The 14,487-nt window shown below is 36.0% G+C and overlaps 1 protein-coding gene across 4 annotated transcripts in view; it reads left to right on the top strand.

Annotated features, from left to right (window-relative positions):
• The first annotated feature begins 291 nt into the window (after nt 1–291).
• The window catches only part of MSR1 (macrophage scavenger receptor 1), a 95,339-nt gene continuing 81,143 nt past the window's right edge, over nt 292–14,487 (top strand). The window contains exons 1-3 of one of the 4 annotated variants that reach the window (XM_032288347.1): nt 293–753; nt 862–1,063; nt 4,735–4,824. The gene's annotated coding sequence lies outside the window, so the exon portion shown is untranslated. Of the gene's footprint in view, nt 754–861; nt 1,064–4,585; nt 4,825–14,487 lie in introns of those variants that run through there. The other 3 variants (XM_032288350.1, XM_032288349.1, XM_032288348.1) reach the window with 3 other exon arrangements.

Here is a 14,487-nt window from a genome sequence, read left to right as displayed (position 1 = left end):
TGTATTTTTCTCTGGCTTAAATTAATTGACACTTCTGCAGCTTTGAAACTCGTTCAAACTTTCCTATAATTCTGAAGCCATACTTCCCTAAACACAGTGCAATGTGCATTCATGTTTTTAAAATAGTACATAAAAATGATCTCAGAATCACTTTTTGCATTTTTGTGTCTTTTTAGTTAAGACATCATCACGAGGAAAAAGTGAATTGTCAAATGTTGCTTGCAGGAGACAGCTGATCTGGCAAGGAAATTAGTCATTCGTATTTTGGGCATATCCATTCTACTTCCCTAATTGTCTGAGGACAGTGTAACTTTTAGGGTCTTAGATACACTTACTTACCTTTTAGTGTGAGGTTGTATGTTAATCTAGCTAGGAGCTGGGTTGCCTCGAACATTTCCTATAGGTACAGCTGTCAGAAGCTAAAATTACCTGTTGTGTCTCTTTGTTGCCTCTACTCTATTTAGGTTCCCTACAAACTTCCCTTTCAAAAAAACCTTGCATCTCTTTCACCTCTTATCTGCAGTTATTATGCTGGAGCTTTGTTGATGGAGGGGTGAGGTTTGGGGATCAGGGGAAGCATTTTATAGTCTTATGATTTAATCTCTGTCTTTTAATGGGCCCTTGTCCCTGGACTATGAACTTCATCACTGTTTCTAAACTCTTTTTTTTTTTTTTTCTCTTCTCTGTGAAGTTGAATTGGAACTGGAAGCCTAGAGGAAGCTAGAGTTGTATAGTTTCCCTTCAGCTGCTTAGGTAAGATAACGCTCTTAATAAAGTCTTTTCACTGGGGGAGTAAGCCTTTGTTACGGGAAATGCTCTAGTTATATTTTTAAATGATTACTTTTCCCCTCTCTATGCCAGGGACATCAGGTGATATTTTTTGGTACATACCGTGAGAACCAAGTGGGATTCCTAGAAGTAAAGCCTGTAAGTGTGTAGGGGCTCCTCTAAGACTGCGGCTCCCAGGAGGCTCCAATGCTCACTCTGCTCCATATTCAGCCTGTTGCCAAATTCCTGCTTAGGTGTTCCTGCCAGTTTGCGGTTCCACTGACATCTGCAGCAGGTAATCTGATCTTTGCTGTGATGCTCTGTAATCTCCTGTCTTTCCCAGGTTCATGCTGGTGGTTTCCCTGAGACCTTAATTCTCTCATGGGTCTAAGATGTCATTGATTTTCAGTTTCTCCAGCTTTTTTGTGGTATCAGGATATGAGTGATGACATCTAAGCTATTCAATGTTGAAGCTGAAACTAGAAGTCTTCCATGTACTTTTTTCTAAAAATAGACAGTATGGCATAGTGCCATGTTTCTCAAAAGAAAATACACATATTGATCTCTACACCTAAGTGTTGATATATTATTATAATTTTATGTTAAAATATAGAAACACACAGGGAGGGGAACATCACACACTGTGGTCTTTTGGGGTTGGGGCTAGGGGAGGGGTACCAGTAGGAGAAATACCTAATGTAAATGACTGGGGGGATGGATGCAGCAAACCACCAAGGCATGTGTATACCTATGTAACAAACCTGCATGATCTGCACATGTACCCCAGAACTTAAAAGTATAATAAATAAAATTTTTTAAAAGTCAAATGATAAAAGAATTTAAAAATAAAATAAAGTAATATAGAAACACAAATTTAGACCTAAACACCCTAAGCCTACAGTTCTTAACCAAGTTTTTGAAATTCATCTGTTAAATTTTAAAATCTCACAAACTATTAAAATTTTAACTAACACCGCCAATTTAAGATTGTGTGGGTGAGCCAAAATATTTTATAAGTTTAATAGAAGGAATATACTATTTAGTTCTGTTATTATCCTTGGTCTGTTTCTGTTTTTTGGCTTCAATAATTCTCATATAGGAGAGTTCTGTTTAATAAGGCTATATAAAATGTTACTGGAACATCACAGTTCAAACTGTGATGATATCAAACAGAAAGCTCTGCCGTTATGCAATTTTTCAATATCAGTTTTAATGAAGTGTGTTTTGATAATTCTGTGAATGTATTACAATCACACGGCAATATGTGTCCATTGCAGCATTATTAAAATCTGTATTTAAATCACTATTTACTTATTCCTTTGATTTCAGAACATGAAAAATTTTGTCTCTATAATTATTATAAAACATTAATTAATATTAATGTAATATATCAAAATATATTAACTGCATAATTAATGTATCAAAATATATTAACAACATATGACTAATATATGGTATACATATGATAAAGTTAATATATAACAATATTAACTAAATGCATATTATGTTATAATACATAGTTAATATATTATGACTAACAATGTGTTGCAACTTTGGACATACAAAATACCTCTTAATGAGTGTAAAATGTTAAATCTTCTTTTGAGTTCAGTATACCTCTACCACAATGAGCCCTAGGACGTTTGAATCAATTCTTTCAAGACGTTTGTCTATTTGATTATGAAATCTCTATTTGGTCACTGGGCATAATCTTACATAGATCTCATTCTAGACACATATATCCATAAGCAACAAAAATGAAGCAATTGGGATCCATCACAGTAACTGTTAACAGAGCAACTATCCACATGATCTGGAATTTGCACATATCTGTGGTTTTTTTTCTGTATGCTGTTTTCGATAAAGATATTAAAATCCCCTAATAATACATACATCTAGTTCACACTAAGAAAAAACTATATTTTGCCAAATTTCATAATCAGACTGGGTTTAAAAACCAGCTCTGAAGACTCATAACTCTATGATCTTGAGACATTTACTTAAAATCTCTAAACTTTAATTTCTGAATTAGGGAAGTCATATGACAAAGTTGCAGTGAAGTCAAATGAAGAATGATTGCAAAGTCCCAACAGTTTAGACATTCCCTCTGTTCTTTCAATTAGTCATTAGCTTGAGCTGAACATTTTTTACATGGTTCCCTGGTAAAGGTGTTTTTACGTATAGTAAGACCTAATAGATAATATTATGCTATATAATATATAATTATTGTATATAAAACTAAATAAATATATAGTATGTATTTACACATGTAGAAAGGGAATTTTTTTAATGAAAAATTAGATTGGCTGAAGAAAGTGGAAATCATCACATAGAGAAGTGGTTAGCCTTGTGAAAGTACAGATATATACCAAACAATATTACAGAGACATACTAGAAATAAACCACACTGACAGAAAGAAATCTCATTAGGATAGAATTTTGGAAGATTGGTGTCTTCACTTGTTATTCCCAGAGTCTGACTTTTCTTATCATGCAGCATTGTCAGGGGTCTCTAAATTTAACAATATATGAAGGAGTTCTTAAACTTCAGATTTTGTAATAATTATAATAGGAAAGAGTATGAGTTTTGTAGTCTCCAGTTCAATTCCACTTCAATAAGAATTTGATGAGGAATAGGCAATAGCATTCACGCTGGTCAAGGCTGGATCAAATTGTGATCCTACTTCTTATCTTAAAGTTGCCTGTTTAGAAATTATGCAGCTTGCTTTGATGCCTGTCTTACTCTTACTATTAGCCCTTTAGTGCTTACCTTAAGAATGACTTAATAATACTGTTACTTTGCATCTCTCAAAAGGCCATGCCCTGTTCCTGCATGCTTTCTTCCAGATGTATTGTCTTCTCAAGGATGGGCATGACAATTTGGGGCATCTTTTGGTAGGAAGTATGATTTCTCCTGTTCGGGCACAAAGAAGTGCATATGGAATATAAACTAAACACATTCTCCCAGAAGACTCAGTTGTAAAAGGTAGCTCATTAACGTAGTGTTGAACGTTTTTATGTGAGTCATACTTGACCTTCTTGAATGTAAGCAAATAACTGAGATGAATTGTATAAAACCCTGAGGGATAGCAGAAGGGAAAGGGCATCCCTTTTATCTGATCCCATACCTGAGATTCTTTCCCTCTACCATACTACTGAAAATAAACAACTTGTCAGGTGCTCCAAAAAGTATAGAAAGAGCAGAAGTGAGTGTTATTATTTTATTACCTGTACTTACTGGGCATCATATTCTTTCTTCATGTGTTTTGCGTTTGAGGCTAGAGATAAAAGTAGAGGAAAAAGGACTTTAAAACAACAAATTACTTAAACATAGAGTCCTTTTTTTTTTTCTTTTTTTGAGATGGAGTCTTGCTTACTCTATCTCCCGGGCTGGATCTTAGCTCACTGCAACCTCCGCCTCCTGGGTTCAAGAGATTCTCCTGCCTCAGCCTCCTGAGTAGCTGAAATTACAGGCATGTGCCACCACGCCTGGCTAATTTTTGTATTTTTAGTAGAAACGGGGTTTCGCCATGTTGGCCAGACTGGTCTCGAGCTCCTGACCTCAAGTGATCCACCCAGCTTGGCCACCCAAAGTCCTGGGATTACAGGCGTGAGCCCTGGTGCTCAGTCAAACATGGAGTCTTTACTCAACATTATAATAATATAAAAGTAGAGATCATGAGAATTAATTAATGTTTTGGAAGGCATACATACATACATTACTTAGAAAAAAGGAAAGCTCAATCTGCCGTAAATTATGTGCTTTGTTTCAGCAACCCTTGTTTCTTTTCCTTTTCACTTCTCCTTTTTTTTTTTTTTTTCCTGTAGTGTCCTAAATGGGGCAAAGAGTGAGTTATCTGACAAATTTAGATTTTGCAAACCTGGGCATTGATGAGAGTGCTATTGAAACACATTAAGAAATATTTTCAACACACAAATGTGTCATTTCCTTTCTTCCTGTCCCAGATGCTGAAATACTACAAGATAAAGATTTTAGGTTTCAATTGCAAAGAGAGAGAAGTGGATAAATCAGTGCTGCTTTCTTTCGGACCAAAGGTAAAAAAAAAAAAAAAAAAAAAAAAAAAAAGGCTTATTTTAATGTTTTCTTTTCCAGATTTGCTTCTATTGATTGTTATGTGTCTACTCTGTATGTGTGTATGCGTGTATGTGTGTGATATGTGATATATTTGTGTGTGTGTGTGTGTGTGTGTGTGTGTGTGATCCGTAATTTCTAGTAGAATACTTTATTCTATCACCAACAATTTGGTTTGGTTGTTTTTGATAATCAAAAAATAGAGATGTCTGCTAAATTTTCCATGAGTGAAAAACATGTGTTCACAAATACACATGAAATACACTGAATGTTGTATAGTTTGAAGTGGCAAGATGGTTTTTTTTATATCATGATGCATATTTTGTTTAAAATATTGGCTTTATTCAAAGTATAATTTGATATATTTCAGTATTCTCCTTTCTTTTAATGGAACATTTTTGATTTTAATGCTTTCTATTATCTTTCCTTGATTATATAGCAAATACTGGCTGGGTATCTACTATATGCTCTTCATTGAAATAGATGTGGGGAAAGGATACAAAAAATAAAATACAACTCTTTTTGTATTTAAGAATCTTATGATTTAAAACATATCCCCAAATAGGCATAATGTAATTTGAGAACCTCAAGTAGTATGAAAGTGCGATTGCTAATTACTAAGAAAATATAGACGAGACCAGAATTGCTACTCTGGGAGAAAAGACAACCAAAAAATAAATCTTCATGGAGATTCTAGAAATCCAATTAACCTTGAAGAATAATTAAGATTCACACAGCATATAATGGGGGTGTTGACCAGGTAAAAATAGTTATAGAAATATCATGAAACTGAAGTTATGAATGTTTTATGCATTGATTAGCAGTTTTATGCTGTGGGTAAGAGCTGATCTTCTGGGAATAGACTGTGTTCAACTTCCAGCTCCCCCATTCCCTAGCTGAGTAACATTGACTAGTTATTTACACATTTCAGGCCTTAGCTCCCCAACATGTAAAATGGAGAAAATACTACTGTATACATCATGAATATACTGTGAGAACAAAATAAAAACAGCTCATATTTAGAAAATGGTATTTTAAAACAACAGTGATTCATACATTGATGGTTTTCTGTGTACCAGGCAATTTGCAAAAATTATTCATAATTCTAACAATAATTATTTAAATTTATATTGTGATCATATTTTATGTATCTAAAGAAACTTCAAGTCAAATAAGTTAAAATATTTGCCTAAGGTTGTACAGCTAAATACTGTCACAGCCAATATTCAAATCTATATTTCAGATTCAAAACTTAATGCTCTTTCTTCTTCGCTACCAAAGATGAATATCAGTGACATCAGGCACAATATAAATATTTCTATTTCTTTCTAAAATCTTTTTTACAGAAAAGTTCCTTCAGCATAAAGCTGTTGGTTTCACAAATAATTTAATTTTCATTTTAAATATACATTCAACTGCTGTTACAAAGATCAAAGTTTTTATTTTATATAATAAGGAGGATCACAGGGTTATTATTTATTCCAAATCTTAAAGATAAAATTTACCTTAACAATATGATTAAAAAAACTGAATAGGGAAAAATCTTAGAAAAATAATACATGTCAAATAGGAAAATATAGATGGTAAATATGTATGAATATAAAGACCATATTCACATGCACAGGTAAAAGAAACCTGTGGAGATGTATAAGCAATGAATATGAATAGATAATAACCCAATAGGAAAAATACATGATGAACGATTACATGGAAATCTCTCTTACATTAATAATAAAAAAATAAAAATGAAAACCATCGTTAGGTGTTATTTAACCCATCAAAATCTAAATGATTCTAAAATAAGCTTTATTATTTAATGGTAATAAATTTTGCTTAAAACTGTCATATTCATCTATATGACTGGAATATTTATAAATTTGTGTGATCTTTTTAAAGATCACTGAGACGGTAGAGAGTAAGAAGTTCAAAATAGTTCTCCTTTCACCTTTTAGTTTCACATATGGTGAATTATCCTAAAGAAACATTTTAAAAGAAGAAAGCTAAATTATGAAAATATGGGCTGGGCGTGGTGGTTTACTCCTGTAATCCCAGCACTTTGGGTGGCTGAGGTGGGTGGATCACCTAAGGTCAGGAATTTGAGACCAGTCTGACCAACATGGTGAAACCCTGTCTCTACTAAAAATACAAAAATGAACTGGGCATGGTGGCAAGCGCATGTAATCCCAGCTCCTTGGGAGGCTGAGTCAGGAGAATTGTGTGAGCGTAGGAGGTGGTGGTTGCAATGAGCTGAAATCACACCATTGCACTATGGCCAGGGTGAAAAAATGAGACTCAGAAAAAAAAAAAAAAAAAAGCAAAAATATTTATCACATCCTTATTTACATCAGTGAAGAACTGCCCCCCTGACAAAAGAAAAAAATTTAAAAGAAAAAAATTATATTTTAGAAAAATGGCTATATAAATAAAAACATACTCATTTGTATGTATATATATATTTGATGAATTATTATGTAGTAAAGACTTGGAGCCAACCCAAATGCCCATCAATGATAGACTGGATAAAGAAAATGGGGCACATATATACCATGAAATACTATGCACCCATAAAGAAGAATGAGTTCATGTCCTGTTCAGGGACGTGGATGAAGCTAGAAACCATTATTCTCAGCAAGCTGACACAGGAACAGAAAACCAAACACCACATGTTTTCACTCATTAGTGGGAGTTGAACAAGGAGAACACATGGACACAGGAAGGGGAGCATCATATACCAGGGCCTGTCTGTGGGTGGGTGGCAAGGGGAGGAAGAGCCTTAGGACAAATGCTTGATGTATTTGGGGCTTAAAACCTAGATGACGGGTTGATGGATGGAGCAAACCACCATGGCACATATATACCTATGTAACAAACCTGCACATTCTGCACATATATCCCAGAACTTAGAGTATAATAAAAAAAAATCATTTCAAATTTGAAAAATTCATTTGAAATATTAAAATAATGAGATGATTTTAAGGCAAATGCATAATATCATGCATGATATGTGCATGACGACATGAACTATGTTACATGTATACATCTGTCCAAAGACTCAAGTTTCATTTTTAAAATTACGGGTTTTTTTCCTTTATTAGGGTAATGAGATGACAGAAATTTTATCCTGATGTACCTATAATATTATTATAATGTTTTCTAATAAAAACAAAAAAAGTAAGGTGTTTGGTTCCAAACAAATTAACCTTGAAATTCTTTCATTATGAATTTCCTGTTGTGGTTTCTGTAAACTTTTCACCCACTTGATAAAAAGCTGATATTACAGAAACATGTTTCACTTCTCATGAAAACATGCTTTTAATAGATTACACAAACTCAAAGGATTTCACAATCCTTTATCAGTACGTTGACATTTGGTAGGAAATGTAACTTTATGCGAAGCTCCTTTTTTCCTAACTTTGGAAATGATATTTAAAGGCACACTTGAATGGTGGTAGTTGTTCACTGCCTGCTAATGAAGACTCATGCATATATATATGCTAATGTTACTAAAAAATTACAATGATTATAACCGGAGTAAGGAGCTAAAATAATCTGGTAATTTTAATAATAAATGCTTTTGAAGCAAAGTGGGTTCACTGAGGGTAATATTTTTTGTTTCAGTTTGCTAGTTACATGTAGTGCAGAGAGAAGTATTTTATTTTCTAATGTCCAACAGGATTTTAAAAATTCCCACTTTGGTGAACTGCAAACTTTTCTTGAGGCATAATCCAAGATATAAAATCCAGTCATCTTGAAAAATATCTTGCCTTTCATTTATTTATGTAATTTTAAATACTGCATGGTATATGTAATGAGCACCTTCAGGAAGTCTCTGATCACTGAACCAAAGAGATAAAAACTCCGTGTCATGGATCTGATGTGAGAGGAGACAGACGATAGACAAGACGAGTAAGGAAAATTTGTTTTGTGTTAGATGGTGATGTGTTTTGGGGAGAGAAACAAATCAAGCCACGAGGGGGAAGAGAAAGCCCCAAGTGGTTGTAAGTTGAAATCTGATGTTCCGGAATGTTCTCCTTCCTTCCTCTTCCCCTTCCCCTTCCCGTCCTTCCTTTCTCTCTTTCTTTTTCTTTTCTTTTTTTCTTATTTTCTCTCTCTTTCTTTTTCTCTTTTTCTTCTTCTGTCTTCCCTCTCTTTTTTTTTTTCTGAGATGGGGTTTCATTCTTGTTTTCCTGGCTGGAATGCAGTGGCCTGATCTCAGCTCACTGCAACCTCTGCCTCCTGGGTTCAAGTGATTCTCCTGCCTCAGCCTCCCAAGTTTCTGGGATTACAGGAACCCACCACCATGCTCAACTAATTTTTTTGTATTTTAGTAGAGATGGGGTTTCATCATGTTGGCCAGGCTGGTCTTGAACTCCTGACCTCAGGTGATCCACCCACCTTGACCTCCCAAGGTGTAGGGATTTCAAGTGGTCTGCTTTATTGAGACAGAGACTTTAGTGAGAGCCTGAGTAAGACGAGAAGGCATTCAGGGGCTTTGAGCATGGGAGTGACTCAGTCTGCATTACTTTTTAAGAGGATTCTCCTGGAAGCTGTGTGGAGAATTAATTCAAGAGTGTAAGAGTGAAAGTCAGGGAGCAATTAAAATCGTCAAGGTGAGGCCACACTCAATAGCTCATGCCCATAATTCCAGTTTTTGGGAGGCTGAGCTGTGAAGATTGCTTGAGGCTATTGAGTTTGAGATCAGCCTGGTTAACATAGCAAGACCCCATCTCTACTGGCATGCACCAGTTGTCCCAGCAACTCGGGAGGCTGAGTTGGGAGGACTGCTTGAACCCAGAAGGTCAAGGCTGCAGTGATGTGATCACATGGCTACACTCTAGCCTGGGCAAGAGAGCAAGAACTTGCCTAAAAAAAAAAAAAAAAAAATGTCAGGGTAAAAGAAGATGATGGGGTTTGGGACAGGGTGGATGAGAAAAGGCAAGGAGCAAGGAAGACCCCTAGGTTTGGACCATATTCTAAGCAGAGGTGTTGTTAGGCAGTGGCATATATGGGCCTGGAGTTGAGAGGTGAGGTGTGAGCAAGAGATAAAGACTTCAGAGTCATCAGCCTTCTAGATTATATTTAGAGCAATGAGGCTAGTGAGATCACCAAGGGACTGGATATAGAAGGAGAGAAAAGGGAACAGAAACTGGACCCTGGCCTACTCTGCTGTTTAGAGGTTGGGGAGATGAGGAGGAATACCCAGAAATAAACAAAACTCCCCTGGATGTACTATTTCAGTGCATTCATCAGTATCTCTCTTCTCAACAGAAAACCATGAGCATGAGCAGGTTTCAGTCATGTACTCACGGACTTTCATTTTTATACGTTTACTACTGCTTATCTTGCAAGGGTTTTTTTTTTTTTCTTCTACCACACAAGAAAAACAACTTAAATTCTATGTGACAGGTTACGGATTTCTTGCATGCCACGATCTTCTTTGTTCTTTTCCATGACCCTGACTGTTTCTTGTTTATCATCTGCATTGTCAAAAAAAGTTCTTCATTGTCTTTTGTACTGTCTTCTTCCTCTATTCACCCATTGACTATGTTTTTTCAAGTTTATGTCTCGTGTTTTTTTTCCTGAAAAAAGGCATTTTCTACTCTTTAATTTTTTCCTCCTATTCTTTGTTAGAGTGCTATGTTTTAGATGCTGTTAATTTGTCCTCTTTCTTAATGCCTTTGGATTTTCCTCTTAATTGCCTGCACCATTGCTGCTTCCAAAGGTGCTTGGCTGGGGTAGATAAAAATAAGTTGAAGTCCAAAATTGGAATAGAGTATAAGGAACGGAAATCAGGAGTTTTTGTGCAATCAGATATGGGTCTTATAGGTGAGAGTGGTCTAGAAATGAAGCTCTGGCTTCTGATTGAGTGACTGTGCTTTGCCTGCATATGCCTAACTGTGTCATGTATTCTCCGCTACACAGTAAGGAGATGATCATAGTAAGCAGTTATGATAATAAATAGATGATGTAAGTGGATGGTATGACATCAGTGAAAAATCTGGAAAAAGGCAAGTTAGGCTGCTGTAGAAAATGCACCTTTGTAGCTAGTTGTATTATGTAAAACAAAAGCTGATTCTGAGATTGAGATCTGGATTGGCTATATCGGCTCCATCAGTACACAGGCAGTAGTTCAAGTCATGGAAGTAGATGACATTCTCAGAGAGACTGTGCAGAATAAGACAAAACAAAGTAAATCAGAAAATGCCACAAATCCTGTGTCTGCATTATCTATGATGAACGTGATCTTGTTTTTTTTTTTTGAAAATATATATAACAATATTTCACGCAGTCCATGATAAACCAATCTCTTTTGGGCGTTGCCCCAGAAAGCAAACAGGATTTCCCATGCTGTACAAATATAGCTATATGGAATACTGATCATTCCTCATTCCACTGAGTATACTCCAGTGTTCACCTCCCTTCTGGCCCACTACACCTGTCAGGGGCATTTTATAGACCAATTATCATCAGTTATGCTGAACCTCATAGATATTTACTAGAGGGTTTTCTTTTTTTCAGAGTTTAAATAAATCTCAAGGTAACCACAGTTTAAAATAGAGTAATCCTGGGTGCAGTGGCTCACGCCTGTAATTCTAGCACTTTGGGAGGCAGAGGTGGATGGATCACCTGAGGTCAGGAGTTTGAGACCAGCCTAGCCAACGTGGTGAAACCTCATCTCCACTAAAAATACAAAAACTAGCCAGGCATGGTGGTGTGTGCCTGTAATCCCAGCTACTCAGGCTGAGGCAGGAGAATCGCTTGAATCTGGGAGGCAGAGGTTGCAATGAGCAACCAAGATTTGGTTCAGGTCCAAGTATGCTATCAAAAGAGTAAGAATATAGAATAGAAAAAAACTCATCTGGATTATAGACAAGCTTATTTGCCAAGAATTTCTGTGCCAAAAGAAGCATACATTTTTCATCTCACTATTATCCAAGCATCTATCTTATTTAAAAAACAAAAACAAAAACTAATATATAACTATCATTTGACAAAAAAAATCAGATCATTCATTCAACAAATATATATTCAGTATATTCCATGTTCCAGGTTGCTTTCGGCTCTAGCAACATAATGTGGACAAAAAGAGACATGGTCCCTACCCTTTCAGAATTCACTGTGTACAGATATTTATCAGATTAGAAAGGTTTCAACTTTTTTCATAAACATTCTTATCTGGTAAATAGAATAATCTGAGATGGCTCTTTTGCATTTCAGTAAAAATGGAGCCAGAATATCTCAAATGTGAGGATAAAATCCATAATGAAACATAGGGAGAAGGGTCCAGTAGGTAACCTGAAAGGAAACCACTTCTAGTTATAGACATGTACTATGTAATAATATTTCAGTCAACACAGGACCATATGTACAATGGTGGTCTCATAGATTATAATGGAGTTGAAAAGTTCTATCACCTGTTGACATTGTAGCTGTCCTAAGGTTGTAGCACATTGCATTACTTACATATTTGTGGTGATGCTGGTGTAAACAAGCCTACTGCTCTGTCAGTCATTTACAAGTATAGCACATACAATTATGTAAGTATGTGATACTTGGTAACAAATGTTAGTGGTTTATGTATTTGCCGTATTATACTTTTTAGTCATTATTTTAGTGTGTATTCCTCCTACTTATATAAAAAGATTCCACTGTAAAACAGCCTCAGACAGGTCCTCTAGGAGGTATTCTGGAAGAAGGCATTGTTATCATAGGAGATGACAGCTCCATGCCTGTTATTGCTTCTGAAGACCTTTCAGTGGGAGAAGATATGGAGGGAAAGACAGTGACATTGATGAGCCTGACCCTGTGTAGACCTAAGCTAATGTGTGTGTTTGTGTCTTAGTTTTGAACCAAAAAAGTTGAAGAAGGAGACATTTTTTAAAAGGTTAAAAAAACTTACAGGATAAAGCTGTTTAGAAAGAAAATATTTTTGTACAGCTGTACAATTTATGGTTTAAGCTAAGTGTTATTACAACAGAGTCAAAATGGGTTTTAAAAGAAGTTTATAAAGTAAAAAAGGTACTGTAAACTAGGGCTAATTTATTAAAGAAATTTTGTTATACATTTAGTGTAGCTTAAGTGTACAATGTTGATAAAGTCTACAGTATCTCGCATTCACTCACCACTCACTCATTCACTCACTTACCCAGAGAAACTCCTAGTTCTGCGAGTTTCATTTATCCTAATTGCCCTGTACAGATGTACAACTTTTTATTTTTTATACCCTATTTTTACTGCATTTCTCTATATTTAGATAGGTTGGCGCTGAGTCTGTCCTCAGACTGGCTGAGCGATGGATGAAAGGAGCACTTAGTCACAGGTATTTTTCATGCTAGTTGCTAGGGGACTGCTGGAGAGAGCAGACCCAATAAGCTGGACCCACATGTATTTACTCAGGGCTGGTATAATGTCAAAGGCTTGCAGCTAACACAGTCTATGGGTAATTGACATTTTCATCCTCCTTTGCATGGAGAAGTCTTGTGGGGGAATGATCACAGGTCCGTCTTTGGATGACATAAATAAACATACCTAGATAGATTTCTTTACATTCCTTTGTTACGTACTCCTCGCCTTTAGCCTTAAAGTAAGAGAATTAGCTGCCTTCAGCTTTATTCTTGTCTGAAGCTTTACACAGCCTTCTGATCTTTCACAGAGGCTGCTTCTTTCCTTATGAATTCTCCTACCACCCTGACCGAACTGCTACATGATAGAAACACAGATACTTACCATTGCGTTCCAGTTACCTGCAAGATTCAGTACAGTGTAACATGCTGTATAGGTTTTTAGCCTACGAGCAATAGGCTAGACCACACAGCCTGGGTGTGTAGTAGGCTAGACCATCTAGGTTTAGGTAAGTGTACTCTGTGATGTTTACACAGCAATGAAATTGCCTAACAGTACATCTCTCCGAGCATATCTTTGTCCTTAAGTGGCACATGTCTGTACATACCAGGTATACATGAACACAATTTTTGTGAATCCATCTTTTACAAACTGAGTTCGAAGTCAAGAAATATTTTTACGAAGCTCCAATTGCCTTAAACTACAGGGTTTATTTTTCACTTTTTTAAAATTAAACTTTAAGTTCTGAGATACATGTGCAGAAATGTGTAGGTCTGTTATATAGGTATACACATGTGTGGTGGTTTGGTGCACCAATCAACCCGCCGTCTATATTAGGTGTTTCTCCTAATGCTATCCCTCTCCTTGCCTCCCACCTGCTGACAGGCCCCAGTGTCTGATGTTCCCCTTCCTGTGTCCATGTGTTCTTATTGTTCAACTCCCACTTATGAGTAAGAACATGCAGTGTTTGTTTTTTGTTTCCTATGTTTGCTAAAAATGATGGTTTGCAGCTTCATCCATGTCCCTGCAAAGGACATGAACTCATCCTGTTTTATGGCTGCATAGTATTTCATGGAGTATACGTGCCCCATTTTCTTTATCCAGTCTATCACTGATGGCCATTTGGATTTGTTCCAAGAATGGCAATCATTAAAAAGTCAAGAAACAACAGATGCTGAAGAGGATGTGGAGAAATAGGAAAAGTTTTACATTGTTGGTGGGGGTGTAAATTAGTTCAACCATTGTGGAAGACAGTGTGGCAATTCATCAAGGATTTAGAACCA

Source organism: Sapajus apella, unplaced genomic scaffold (assembly GCF_009761245.1).
Source record: "Sapajus apella isolate SASKATOON/1434 unplaced genomic scaffold, GSC_monkey_1.0 scaffold21, whole genome shotgun sequence".
Lineage (NCBI taxonomy): Eukaryota > Metazoa > Chordata > Mammalia > Primates > Cebidae > Sapajus > Sapajus apella.
This window is presented reverse-complemented; position numbering and strand designations above follow the sequence as displayed.